General features: G+C 37.6%; 1 long non-coding RNA gene across 1 annotated transcript in view; it reads right to left on the reverse strand.

Moving 5' to 3' along the window:
* The window catches only part of LOC143668970 (uncharacterized), a 76585-nt gene extending 67790 nt beyond the window's left edge, over positions 1-8795 (reverse strand). Inside the window, exon 1 of the long non-coding RNA XR_013168641.1 lies at positions 8562-8795. This is a non-coding gene — a long non-coding RNA (uncharacterized LOC143668970). The remainder of the gene's footprint in view (positions 1-8561) is intronic.
* Between the last annotated feature and the right edge of the window lie 6396 nt (positions 8796-15191).

Below are 15191 nucleotides of genomic sequence, written 5' to 3' on the forward strand. Positions count from 1 at the left end.
TGAAAGAAATTGAGTCTTTATTAGATGAAGAGACGTTCCTGGATCGAACAACCCCTAAGCAGTAGACCCAGAGCAGGGGAAGAAGCCATAGGCTTTTTTTTTTTTTTTCCATAACCCTGAAGGTAATTATAGGAATGTACAATTCCTGTTCTCCAAAGGAATGGATCAGCTATGGAACCTTAACACTGTGTAACAAACAACTATATAATAGCAATGGTATTCATTAATAAACCTTTGTTTAGCTCATGAGTCTGTGCATCAGCTGGGGGGGTTGCTAATCTGGGGTTTCAAGATCTAGACTAAGGACAGGGAGAAGTTTCTTTCCTTATGCCTTTAGCCTCCTCTTGAGACTGGCAGTCTAGACCTGGCATTTTCTTCCCTTGATGCATGTGTGAGCACAAGAGCAAGAGGAGGAGCCCATAAGTCCTCTTGAGGCAAAGACTCAGAACTGGTACAATGTCATTATTACCACATTTTAACAGCCAAGGTATGTTACATGGCCAAATCCATAGTCAAGGGGTAGAACTGGAAGGATGGATGTGAGGAGGACTGGAAAAGAGATGGGGATTCATGTTTTGCTCTACTTGCCATTTTGCACCATTCCAAAAGTGGAATTTCAGAATCTTTGATTTACTCTTCTGAGCTGGGCACTGAACACTGTGGCTCCTGATTTGAGCTGACTTTATTTTCTATCCAGGCAGCATAAAAAGCAGTATGTAAAAATGAAAAATATCAATTCATACAGAAATAGATTGAAAAGTATAATAATCTTCCACATATCAGGACCTAGCTCCTGCAATTATCGCCTCATGCTCATTCCCATTTTATTTATACCCTCATCCATTTCCCATTCAGATTATTTAAAAATAATTTACAGGCACGATAGCATTTCTTTTTTAAATATTTCAATAGTATTCCTAAAATAAAAGGAATCTTTATAAATATAAATAAAACATTACCTTAGACCTAAAAGAAATTAACAAAAGAAATCCTTAATAATATCAGCTAACATGTCAATGTCCAAAATTCCCTGATTGTACCATACTTTTTATAGGTTTTTAAATTAGGATCTGTACATTGTAATTGACAGATAAATCTCTTAAGTTTCTTTTCTTTTCATCTATAGGTTGCTTTCATTTTTTAATTGGGTGGTTTGTTCTTCAGCTTATTGCTTTTGGTGATGTCATTTAGTTTTTCCTGTGTTTTTTTCTTTTTTTTTTTTTCAGTGTGTGTGTATCATATACATTGGTAGTACGGAATAATCAAGTTCAGATTTGATTTTTTGGCAAGAATAGAAAACAGTACTTAATTGAGGGATTAAATGTGAAAACAGCCCTGTAGGAAGAAGAAAACCCCTACACAAAAGAATTCCTGGCAGCTTTTCATTTTTTCTAGCTTCTGATTCTGGAAAAATTCATTACACCACCTGGCATTTCAGTTATAATGGTAAAAAATAGGAATACTAAATGTTAGACAACTGATATGAGATGAATTGTCCAATGCTTATTTCAGGTTGTACATCAAAATCACCTGAGATTTTTTGGTTTGTTTTAAAAGTTTTGACACTTGAACCCCACTTTAACCATCTGAATTGGAATGTCCAGGATGTGACCCAGGTGTCCATCATTCTAAAATCCTATGTGCTTCAAATATACCAACATTGGTTAAGACCCTGTATACTAGACAATAAGCGCCTCCAAGGCAAAAACTGTGTTGTTCACCAAGCTCTGGCTTATAAACAGCACTCAGTAAATAGTTTTGAGTGAAAGAATGGATGGATAAATGCATAGCTAGTAGGGATGCATAATGGATTGATAACCCTCAGAGTTGGTGTGCTGGTTTCTCCTAATCCAATCTTGTGGGGGCAGACCTATTGTTTAGGGTGGAGACTTTTAGTGGATTGTTTCCATGGAGATGTAACACATCTAATTGTGGCTAAGACCTTTGATTAGATTGTTTCCATGGAGATGTAATCCACTCAGTTGTGGGTATGACCTTTGACTAAATGGAGATGTGACTCTGCTCATTTGAGGTGTGCCTTGATTAGTTTAGCAGAGTCCCTTAAAAAGGGAAATATTTTGGAGAAACTTCAGAAGAGACATAGACACAGACATTTTGGAGATGCCTGGAGTGCCAACAGGAGAAGGCTTAGACACAGGTGTCTGGAAATTCAGAAGCCCCAGGAGATGCCAGGAACTAAGATAGCCAATAGAAACTAGACAGGAACAGAGTTCAGCAGACATCTCCATGTATCTTTCCATGAAATGCTAAGCTAAGAGATTAAACAGAGTTTTGCCACAGAGCAACTGAGTCAGGATGCACAGTCACCTAAAGAGAAATCAGAAACTGGAATCAGAAGCTAAAGGCAATGGAACCAGGACCAAAGATAAACAGACACAAGCTACAACACTTCCCATGTGATAGATATCAGCCTTTCTTAGTCAAGGCATCTTTTTCTGGATGCCTTAGTTTGGACATTTATATGGCCTTAGAACTGTAAACTTGTAACTTAATAAATCCCCTTTATTGAAACCAAAACATTTCTGGTGTATTGCATTCTGGCAGCATTGGCAAACTAAACAGTTATTAATATAGAAATGCTAATTTCAGGTTAAAAACTGTATATTGTCATCCCTAAGAAACAATTAAAATGTTTGTTATGGTGAGCCTCCATAATAAGCACTCTGGAAATAAGTGCATTAAAGGAATGTTGGGTGTAAGGTCAAAGTAGTCCATTTTAAAGGTTTTCAATAAAATGGGACTTGAGAGTTGGCAAATGTGAATGTCAAAATGTCTGTGTAGTAATCTTGGGAGTAAGAGGAATTGCTGAAAGTAACTAAGATTACTTTCTCACCAAGAAAACAATTTGTATGTTTAATAATCAGAGATCTTAACTAAACAAATTCCACTTTTCTTAATATGGTGAAAATTCATGACTACAGCACAATTAAAGACACTCACCATACACATAAACATTCCTAAACTGCTATAAAATTTGAATTTAGGAAAAAGTGTTTTTAAAAATGCTCCATACTCTACCTGGGCCGCAATGAGTACCACATTCCCTAAAAGTTGGCTTGTGCATTTGGCTAGTTCTAATCTAATCACCCCTGGTAAATATAAGATTAGTATTCTAAAAGAATTTATTTTAAAACCAAGAATTACTGAACTAGAGTGAGTGGGTAAGTAGATGGAGTTCTAACGTCTAATAAATCCTTGTAAGAGTCTACTGTGTCTGCAAGTATTTGTCTTAAGACCCCCTCTCACTGGGTGCCCACCCAGCAAATGTTAGCCTTTGTGTATCGCTATTATTCAATTTATTTTTGACATTTAATTGGTGAAGATTGCAAGCATCAATCTTTCTACTTCTCTTACTACATGTTCTATTTGCCTGAGGGGCTTTGTGACAATCAAATGTAAAGCAGTGCATAAAAAGTACATTTAGTTCATCAAAAATGTAAAAATGGGAGGAATTATTAAGACAGGATGACCATTAATCATCATCATCACAGCAGGATTGTAATTGGGGAATAATGGTGAGGGCCTAGAGCAAATCTTTTTTGTAAGAAAAACCAATACAATTTTGCCCCCAACAAACAATTCTCTCTCACACACATGGGGAGGGAACCAGGCTAATTATTTTCTAACTCTCACAAGAGTAAGTCTTGAGAGGTTGCCATGGTGTTCTGTCAGGCAATTGCCCAGGTAGGAAATAAAGCTGAGAAGGAAAAATGGAATCACTGACTTCTCTTTAACTGACCAGCTAAGAACTGAAGGATTCTTTCTTGGAATCTCTTTGAATTGAATGTGTTGCTAGTTCTTTCTTACCCTCTCTCTTCAACACTTGTTATTGCCATTAGAGAGAGTAAGAAGAAGTTCATTCACTATGAAGTATGAGGAATGATCACCCAACTCCCCTGTTCTATGTTTGCTTTGCAACCCGAGGCATTTGTTTCACCAGCTGCACTTGGTAATTAAGGAGGATGTACATTAACTGACCCCTCAGTGGAACCTTTCACTGCTTCTTTCTGCTGCAACATTAGTGTTTAATTCTTCCCCTGTGGATTCTTCTTCTGTGATCTTTTTTTTGTAATCAAGATCTCCAGCAACCCAAGTTGCCATTTTTTGTACCTCTAACTACCAGATGTGTGATCTTTAGCAATTCACTTGAATTCTCTGAACTTATTTTCTTCATTTTAATATAGACACAATTTCCATCCTATAGCATAAGTATCTTAGTGGCTTTAATTTGAAAATATATTTGAGCATGATTTATAAGCTGAACAAGACAAATAATGAGGTGTTCATTATTGTAATTTAGTGTCTGACCTAGTTCCACATCCAAGTTTTAAAATCTCTCATAGATGGCACAATCTTTGAAGGTGGTGACTAATTCTATGTCTCAGATTCTAGATAGATTGCATCTTATACAGCAACTCTGAATGGTTGGTAGTGGCTGTTTGAAGGGCCTTTGGAGAATAATTCTAAGTTCATTTCTAGACTCAGTGGAAAAATAATTCCATGATCAATGAGCAGTCTCTGCCATGGGTTCAGAAAGGTGGAAACGATGTCAAATAGGCTATCATGCTTTAGAATAGTAACACAGAATGGAAGTACATGGATGAAAGACAGCCCCAGGTGTGCTTCATATGCACCAATATTAAAAATTCTGAAGATTTCTTATTTCTTGTAAACCTGGAAGGTTCAGAAAGACCATGCCTGCACTTTTTCCATGACAATAACGAGCAAAATCTAAGTAATGTTTCATTTCTCATTTTAGATGAAGCTCATGCTTTGCAATTACACTTAGCCTCTACCATTCCATATTGCCTTATATGATCTGTTTCACTCATTTGATTCATGTTCTAAGATTTTGAAGGTGTTTATTTGGATTTGTGATTGCTACCTTAGAATTTTCCTATGGAATTTACATCCACAAAGGTAAGACCGCGACAAATGCCATTGAATAGTGTGTATTAAGATGGTTGAAAGCTGAAGACCAAAAACCACAGATGCACAAAAATTCTGTATGGTATATGTTTTCTTCTCAAATCCAGAAGTCTAAGTCCTGAGAACATCAGTGCCATTAAACATTAATGAAACCTTTTAGCAAAAGCTTCATTATTGAGTAATGGCCAACATAATATTTTCAACTCCAAAGCTGGAAAAAAATCCATACGTCTTTCCATCTCCCTATAATCCCTCACCCTTGTCAAGATCCAGCCAAAAGCAAAGAAAAAGCAATATAAAATGAAGCGAGCAATTCACCATTTGTGGAGAGAACATAAATTAGCAACTTGTTATGATGTCGCCTTATTTTTAACTAAAAATCTCCATAGATGTGTTTAATGTGGAGAAGTGCATTTGTTTTCCTTTAATAGGCCATGCTTACCTCCCCTCATCTTCCTACATTCCCTTTCAGATAACCTCTAATTTAACAAAGTGGACTTAATTTGAATTAAACTGTCAAAAGTCTTCCACTTAAATTGATGCATCTACTTCCCCAGATAAAATGGATTCATTTCTGTGGAATACATAGGAAATGTTGATGGATTATATTTTGTGAACTACAAATAGTGTGCATGTATCTCCACGTCATGTAATTCAAGTGTGTAAAGCAAAGGAGACTGGGAATATAGGAAGCCAGTGTATTGAGTTGGGACAAAAGAGATGGGAGAGGGGCAATGGCAGGAGGCTGTGTTTAGATCAAAACAAGAAAATAATAATATCCTTTAGATTTTTTGAAGCAGAGTAATTTTTCAAATTAAATATGCAAATCCTATCTTTTTATCTTGATTCAACTCTTCTTCAGAATCCCCATACCAGGCGTTTTATTGATGACTTCCATTTACCTGTAAAGGACTCTATGTGTGCAACTGGCCATTCACAAGGGAAGAAAACGGAAAGCTGAATTATCTGGGAATTTTGTGAATATAATATAAACTGGTGATTTAAAAAATATTTATCAAGAAGTTTTGGTGGAATTTATTGTAGGTGGTCAACTCCATGTTTGCCTGCTGGGGCACTACAAAAAAAAATTCAAATGTAATTAATAGTTCCGCTTTCATAGATGTTATCATTTAATTAGGGACATAAACTAATTACTGTCATATTTGAGAAAGAAAATGATTCAGCACTTATGCCTATGGTTATGGATTATGTATGCTGGAAAAAAAACAGAAAAAGGAAATCAATGTGAATTTGTGTAAATCAGAAAGCTTTGTCAATGAGATTTACTTGCAGAAGATGGAAAATAATGTTTCATGCTTATTGGGGAAATTGAAGTACTTTTCCCTCTCTGGCTTTTGGCAGCTTTGACCAATGTCATAGATATGAAAGAAGATGAACTAAACAGAAAATTAAAAACCTGCCTATCAATTACTGGTGAGTGTCTGCATCTCTTTTTGTAGAGCTCTGATGAAAAGGGAGGTAAAAGAAAATGACTGGGCCCCCAATTTCCCATTTAAATCTCCATATGGGAATCCATACATTCAGACAAGCCTGCAAAAGAAGAGCGGTCTAGGGCAGTATCTGAAGAGGTGGCACCTAGTGAATTACCCAATTAGCTGCATGGATGAGGTAGGTAGGTTTGCCTTGCTGAATTATCAAAGGCAAAACACAGAGAAAATAGGGCAGACTCCACTAAGGTGCTCATTACAAAGAGAAAGAAAAGGTAAGGAAGGGTAAGGAAGCTTGCCATTTATAAACATTTATGATTTCTATCAGTGCCCATGACCTTCAATTTTGCCTTGGCACCACACGATCATTCCAAGAGTCTCTTTTGACCAAATGTTCCATCTGTTGACCATCAGAAATGTATGTTTTAACACTACTATAACACATCTTGAAATACAATCCCTTTGTGGACTGTACATAAATGGTAGCTAATTTAGAGGGAAATGAGGAGGATATGAAGGGATTTAAATGATCGCGACTTATAAATAAAGGCTGAAGCCAGGAATGCGATGGCTGATGGGAAAGGGGGAGGTATGACAGCTGTCTTCAAATATCTACACTGTGATGGGAAAGAATAATTATGCTAATATCTATGACAAACAAGTAAAAATAAATACAGAAAAACTGAATCTTATACTAAGTCTCTAATCACAGGAAACGTGTAAACATTTACCTTTTAAATCTTTTCAAATCTTTGTTTTTAGATGAACTTTTTATTTTGAAATGATTTCAAACATTTGGTCCAGTTGCAAAACTAGTACGAAACTTATACAGAGACCTCCTAATACCTCCAACCCAATACTCAGATCCACCAACTTTTAACATTTTGCCACATTTAAGTACTAAATGTCTGATAACCAGCCAGAGGTGTTTAGAGTTACTCTTCAAAGGGATAATAATTCTAAATATTTCTTATGCTGCTAACTTTGAAACTCCATGATTCTAAAATCTGAGAATATTCTACACACTTTTAAACTATTCCCAAACTTAAGCTCTATGAATACTGCCTCCGAATCTGTAAGTACTCCCAATATTTTCTCTTAAATTGATGATTTTGGTGTAATTATCCCTGATTGCAAAAGGGATTTGAGACCATTTTAGGAAGTTTAATACTTATTGGACTGGGTTGCGATTGATCTATGTTCAAAAAGGAAGATGGGATTTTTTTAACCCAGAAGTTGGGATTTAAGGAATGAATATAACAACTAAATCATTATACAAATATTCCTTTTGTTCTCTTTTTGGTATATTAAAATAGAGAGAAAAAAATACTTGAAATATCTGAATTTTAATTCAGCTGTCCTGATATCCTGATATCTGATAATGATTTTAAGCCCTTATCTTGTGCCTTTGTAAGAGCTGTTACTCCCTTTATCTGGTCTTTTTCTCAAAGTCACTTGTAAGGGCAAAGGCCCTAACGCTAATAGAAGAACTTAAGTCAGCCATTAACTGGTTCCAGCCCCAAGTTCACTTTTTTTTAAATTTGTAAATTGTTCTTGGTTAGACTTGCTATTGTAATGGCAATTATAGCCTAGTCTCAGCACTATGTATACTTACTATTGAAATGATAACTCTGTCTCCTCTCTTTTTGGCTTACGGTTTGCAACCGAAATGATAACTCTGTCTTCTTGCCTTTTGGTTTGCACTTTTGAAATGATAACTCTGTCTTCTTTTCTGCTAGGACTTGCTATTTGAAATTGTAATGACTTCATCTTCCCTTGTAAAAATCCATAAAAACCTTGAACCCTCTAAACTCCAAAAGAGAGATTTTGGGCTGCCAGGCCATTTGATCTCTTGCTTCATGCCTAGCAATAAACTTTTTCTCTCTTTGAAACCTTGGTGTCTCAGGAATTGGTCATTTGAGCATACTGAGCAAGAATTCACTGCCATTTGTCTGGTAAAATCTTCCTAAGAAGCTGATTTATCCAGTCCCATGGCTTCAGATACCAGCTTCAAGTGAAGTGGTCCGAATTCCTCTCCAGCCCAAAGTTCACCTTGATATTCCAAATTCATAACACCAACCACCAACCAGAAATTTCCATTTTTATGTAATAGGCACCACAGACATATTTCCAAATAAAAAAAGGACAAAGTACTTTGCATACCTGCGGTAGCCAGCCCAATCCGGCCCTGCCGCTTGGGGTCTGTCTCTCAGCGAACGGGGCTGGCGCGAAGACGGAGGGGCGGGAAGGAGGTTGCTAGCCTCCGACGGGGTCTTCTGCTGCCAGCGGTTGAGGGAAGCGTTGGCCTACGCCTCCGGGGGCTCGGCAGGGATTGGAGCGCGTGCGGAAGGCGAAATCAAACCGCGGGACCACGTGGAGTTAGCAAGACTGCACACAAGGACCTTTATTTAGGGAAGTACACTTGTTTATATAGGGATGGTGGAGGGGAGGGAAGGGTGGATTTCCGAGGGCACTGTGATTGGAGGAGAGGGCTGTACAGACGGGGCTCGTGGGGCAACTAGGTAGATTTAAGGTTGCGGAGAAATAGGTGCCACACATACCATGTCCTCCCCATACACACACACACACACACACACACACAAAGACTCTCCCTCCTCCAGTATTGCCAGTAGCAGTAAATGGAATTAATAGCTATTTGTTCTCTCAGGTCAAAAATCTATGAGTCAAATTCCTTTTTGAGCTACCAACTTTTCCCAGACACTTACCTCATCATAAATGGAGCTATATAATCACTCCTGAACAGTTAATAAGAAGAAAATTGGTTTTTTTTTTCTTTTTTGCTTTTGTTTTTGTTTTTTACAATTATTTGACTTTTGACTGTTAGGTGTCCTTTGTAAATTAAAAAGAAAAAACTAGGAGCCAATCTTAACACATTATTTTTCCAATTCTCCACTTCCAAAAGCTCTTTAGGTTTATTTTAGTATTATTTCAAAACTATATTTCAAATTTACCTTCTTTCTGTTTTTCTGATCCTGCCCTAGTCAAGTCTGCCTTCATAAATCCCCTAGACTGCTATAATTTCTAACTAGTTTTCCTGCTTTCCCTCTGGGTCTTTCTAATGCAATGACCACACTATAGGCAGAAAACGGAAAAGAAGGCAAGGACAATGAAAAGGTTGAGACTATTCTGTTTAAAAACAAATAAAAAACACTTTTCATTTATGCAAAAATATTGTTATTGCCTTTTTTCTGCATTTTGCTGGCCAAGCTAATGCTTAACATAGTAGGAACATGTGGCTGGTCTTTGACCTCAGTTCCTGGCAAAGCAACTTCTGAATCTTTGGAATTTCCTGCGTTTCAAGCATCTTTTGTAATTCGTGGTGGGTCCAAGACCACACCTGATAGTTCTTATGCTAATGAGGCAACAGGGAGGCACCGGCCACAGCTGTAGGCTTAGGGTGGGGGCTGGACCCCACCAGAAACAACAACCATGTAATTAGAGGGCTGCTACTTTGAACTATGTCATATTTGGGCTCACCTCCCGGATCTCTGGGAGGGGAAGGGAACTGAGACTGAATACGACCAATTAATATTGGTTCTATCAATCATGCCTACATGATGAGAAATGAGACCCCATAAAAACTAGGGATACCAGAAGCCCCTGTGAGCCTTCAAGATTGAGAAAATACATTGCTGCTGTGTTGAAGGGTGATGCATTCTGACTCCTCATGGAGAGGACACGGAAGCTTTCATTTGCGACGCTCCTGTACTTTGCTTGCTCTGTGTGTCTCTTCTCTTGACTTCTTCTTATGTCTATCCTTTTACTATAATAAAATGGTAATAACAAATATAGCACTTTCAGTGATTTCTGTGGCTTGCTCTAATGAATTATCAAATCCATTGAGGGTGATGGAAAACCCTGGATTTGTAGCCAGTTGGTCAGAAATATGGGCCATCCAGGCCCAGAAACTGGCCACTGGTGCCTGAATGATGACCTGGCAGAGCATCAACCTGTGGGGTCTGGCTTAACTCCAGGGAGTAAGAGTCAGAATTGAATTCTTTGAAAAATTTCTCATAACCTATATGGTTGGAGTCAGAAGCTGTTGTGGAAGTTGTAGAAGTTTTTGATAACCTATATTAAATCATTCAACAAACTCAATTAATAGAAAAGAAGTTTTAGTATCACCCACCTCCCAAAGGAGGAGGGGCAGGTGCAAATTTCTCTTTGATAGGCCACATAAGAATTACGCTTTATCCCAATTAAGCCAAATATTTTTTCATGTTTCTGTCCATGTTCTGTCAAAAACCTTGAGTTCAGAAGATGACAGAAAAAAATCCACTTACTCATTTATTCATTTTATTCATGCATTCATCTATTAAAGCTAAACATACTTTTTGAAAAAGTATGTCAGGTCCTGGACTACAGAACAGTGATAGAGATATAAGCAATTTGGACATGATTCAGGTCCTAATGAGGATTAGAGGATATTGGAGTCAATAAAGAAAAATAGTACAAATAAAGTTCACTCATCCAACATCTTGGAGCAATGTAAAGAGCTAGGGGAAAGAGAGACATACAGAATCAATAATATAAAAGAGGGAAGAACCAAGTGAATACTTTAATTCTTTTTTATTATTTTAATATAGAACATTTAGTCACTACTGAAATTTACCCAGTCAACGTCCTGTTCTCTGGCCATTTAGGTGAGCAGTTTCTTTTCCCATAGCAATTTCTTCTCTGCCTCTCTTCCACTTAGGAGTAACTTTTTTTTTTTTTAACAAAATGGTACTTTCAAGGAGTAGAAATTACATTAAAAGGAAAAAGTAGGAGAACAGTTTTTGAGTACCTAATATTTGTCAAGAGCTATTATATGTTATCCTTTCTTTTTTCTTTGCAAATTCAGTGTGAGGTAGAAATAATTATCAGGTTTGTTCACAGGGGGAAAAAAAGCATTTCAAAGATGGCAAGGAATTTGCTCAATATCTCAAGACACCAATGCATCAAATGTATCTACGGCATTTCTGTCTTCCATGAATCAGGCCAAGTCCCTGGATTTTATATGGAAGAGTATATTACTATCTTGGAAACAAGCCAAAGAATGAAAAAGCTCCGAAGGCTCCCTAACCAAGCTCCTTTTCGGGCATCTGCCAGTTGAGCTCTCTCAAAACTTTTCCATTCAGAGTCTTCTGGGACTTACCATAATTATGCCTAGGCTTTTTGAGCTTCCTCCCTTTACTTTCCTGCCCCCTTGGCCCCTCTCAAATGGGAATTAATCCAGTCTTGAGCAAGCTCTCACTAAATGAAGATTTTATGGTGATTATTGCTTGGGAGAAAGATGTGGCTTTTCCTCTCCCCTCCTCCAAATGCCTTATTTGCAGACTAGAATTCATGGGGCATGTGTCCAATTGATACATTTCCCTTCGAATAGCAAATCCAACACTAAAGTGGGATGCAAATTTAATTATTCCACATATACAGAACAGAATCAGAATCTCATTGTTAAATTTGTTCTCCTATGTCAGAAAGATTAAAAACAGAAGATGTTGAAGTGGTTTGTGTGAGCAGAATACATTTCAGTTCATAAAAATGTGAGGCAGTGAAATAAGAGCAGCAGAGGGCTTATTTCAACCACATGAGATTATCGTTATTTTTAAATGTTTCTTCTCTGAAATCTTTGTTCTTCACCTGTGTATCCAAAAAGAGATTTCAGTCAACCTCCCTGTGGTGATTTTTCCAAATAATCCCCTCGAAGCTTTTTTCCTCCAGCTGTTCACTTTTAAAAATTAATTTTGGAATAAAATGGAGGTGTAATTAATTAATTAGAACATAAATATGTGTCTGTTGGTTAAAAGCATGGCCTCTGTGGCTAAACTACCTAGAATCAAATATTGACTTTTAGCTTAGTGGTTATACAACCTCAGGCAAGCTACTCGACCTCTCTAGGCTTCAATCTTTTACACTATAAAATGGGGACAGTAATAGTACCCAGTTTCTAGGGTTATTGTGAGGATTAAATGAGTTAATACAAATATTCTACACAGAACAGTGCCTGGCACTTGGTAAACTCTCAATAAATTAGCAGCTATTGTCAAAATGCATCTTGTACTTGCCTCCTTTCCTGTTCAGCATATCCTTCAAGGCTCAACACGAAGGCTGTCTATGCTATAAAACAACTCCCCAGCCAATAATTAACTGTCTCATTTCTAAGTCCCATAAACACTGTCTCTGCCTCACTTATCATGTTCTTCCATGGATTGTACATATGCACATAACAAGTTGCACCTCTCCTATCCAACGTCCATAGAGAGGAGAGTAGGGATCATCTTGCTTTTTATAGAGTAGGGTTAAAGTAAGTGGCTGCTAATGGAATGGATAAAAAGACCAGGAGTGTTTTTATTAGGACCCTAAGGCTTAAATCCATACTAGGGCTTCCTGCCAGAAATTTGAATACATTATCTTATTTGTTTTTGTAACATTCTTGGAAGTATGTTTTATTATCTACATTATACAGATAAGGAAATCTAAAATCGGAGAACTTTAATCACTTGCCATGGACACACAGACATAAGAGACAGCATGGGCATTTGGAGTCAGATGTCTTTGCCTGGTCACACCAGAGATCTTATCTGCAAGTACAATTTACTGCCCCATGGACCCCAGTGCTTGGGACAGGCCAACCAGTGGAGAGGTGTTCTGTGAGAGTTAAGAGTTCAATGGATCTTTTGTAGGTGCATTCCTTCTGTTGGTAGGAAGTGCTATAGACCAGAAACTGTGTGACAGTCCTCTTTCATAAATCCTAGTTTGAGATAGAAGGAGGAAAGATAGAAGCATTCTCCACCCATCCCCTCAGGCTTACTTCTATCTCAAGAGTGAATGCTTTCTAGAATGCCTAAGGGTCTCCTCTTCCAATCCTTGGTTCCCTCTCTAATCTGAGATCAAGCTATCCAACTCTTTCCATCTGCTACAGCAATTCTTTGCAAGTACGTCTTTTCCCTTAAACTCCTTTTACCACACTCCTTCCTGTCCTCATCCACTCCAAAATTTGTGCCTAATCAAGTCTTCTCATAACCATCTTTCCTCTAGGGAGAGTTTCCTCAACCATACCACCTTTCTCACTGTATTGCATTTGCCCATTTACTTCTCATTTTCCCACCACAAGCCTGTATTTTTCCTGAGGTCAAGGACCTTGTCTTCCTTATTTACAATTAAATCCCCAATCAGGCAAGGAAATTAATGTGAATTAAGAAAGATAAGGAAAGTCTCATTCTAATCAAGAGGACAGAGTGAGAAGCTTCAAGGCTCTGCCCCCCCCACACACACACACACACAAACAGAAATAGGAACAACCAGCAAGAACTAGCAAAAATATATTTCTCAAAACTCCAGAAAACATTTAAAGATTGCTGTATCAGGGTGAGTGCTGACAGAAAAAGACAACTTAAAAATGGCAGGGTCTCATGGATTCCTAGCTGGCCCCTTCGTCATCCCCTCATGGTCCTGCATTAATTCAGCCCATGCTCCCAGTGCTCGAACCTGGTTGTAGTTTCAGAGGAAGCAGTTAACCTTCATGCAAATACAGGAAGCAGGTATGTCTGGCCCAACATCTTGGTGGTAGCATAAAGGACTAAAGTAGGACACAGGCTTGTCATCACAGACTGTGCTCTGTATGTAAAAGGCAACCCTCAACCTCTCCTACAGAAGGCTGTGGGAGAGTATCCAAGTTGAGGCTGCCTGGGGCAAGGGACTTCTGGCTATAGGACATACACTGCAGTTCCCAGGACCACAAGGAAGCTGTTTCTATAGTAAAGGAGACATTTTATCTGCATAAATGAAGGATTTGGGACACAACTGCATGCCCAAGTCAAGGTACATGTGCCAAAAAGGACCAAGAAGTTCTCAAAGCTTTGGCCTCAAGCTAAACTTGTTGTATAGATAAACTCTGAAGAATAGCACTCTCATAGGTCAATCTGTCAAAATTAGGAAAGGTGTTTTCTTTTCATTTGCAGTTGTTTGCTCCTGGAATTCAAGGAAAGCTTTGACATATCACTAACTTGGAACAAGCTGAAGGAACAGACACATCAGAATCTAAATTCCAGTAATAACAATTATCAAATGTCCAGGGTTCAGCAAAAGCTTACAAAACACACAAAGAAAAAGGAAGCGATGACCCAACTCATGGAGAAGATTAAAGCATTAGAAAACATCCTCAATTTTAAAAAGTGTCCTAAATATATACTCAGATAGCTTAAGGAAAGCATGAACAAAGAAATTAGGAAAATATTAGAAAAATATAAAGGGACTATCAATAGAGAGGTGGAAATTATGGAAAGGAAACAAACTAAAGGAAACAAAGCTGAAGACCATAGTAAAAGAAATTGAAAGTGGCTTAGAAAAGTTCAATGGCAGATTTGAGCTTGTAGAAGAAAAATCAACAAACTTGAAGATAAAACCAATGAATTCACCCATTTTGAGGAGCAGGAAGAAGAAAGAATAAAGGAAAGTGAATGGAGTGTGAAGATCCAATATGTATAACAATTTAAATGTGGGAGTTCCAGAAAAAGAATGAGATACACAGAGAACGCTCAAAGAAATATAATGGATTAAAGCACCTCAAATTTAGTAAAAATATGAATATACAAATCCAAATATTCAATGAATTCCAAACAGAATAAATTCAAATTAACCTATGGCATTATAATCAAACTGTAGAATGACAAAAATAGAGAACTGTGAAAGTCCCAGAGAGAAGCAATGTCATATACAAGGAAGCATCAATTAAAGTAAGTGCTAATTTCTCATTGGGAGCCATAAAAGCAAGAAGGCTATCTGGAT

The sequence above is a fragment of the Tamandua tetradactyla genome, chromosome 2 (assembly GCF_023851605.1).
Source record: "Tamandua tetradactyla isolate mTamTet1 chromosome 2, mTamTet1.pri, whole genome shotgun sequence".
NCBI lineage: Eukaryota > Metazoa > Chordata > Mammalia > Pilosa > Myrmecophagidae > Tamandua > Tamandua tetradactyla.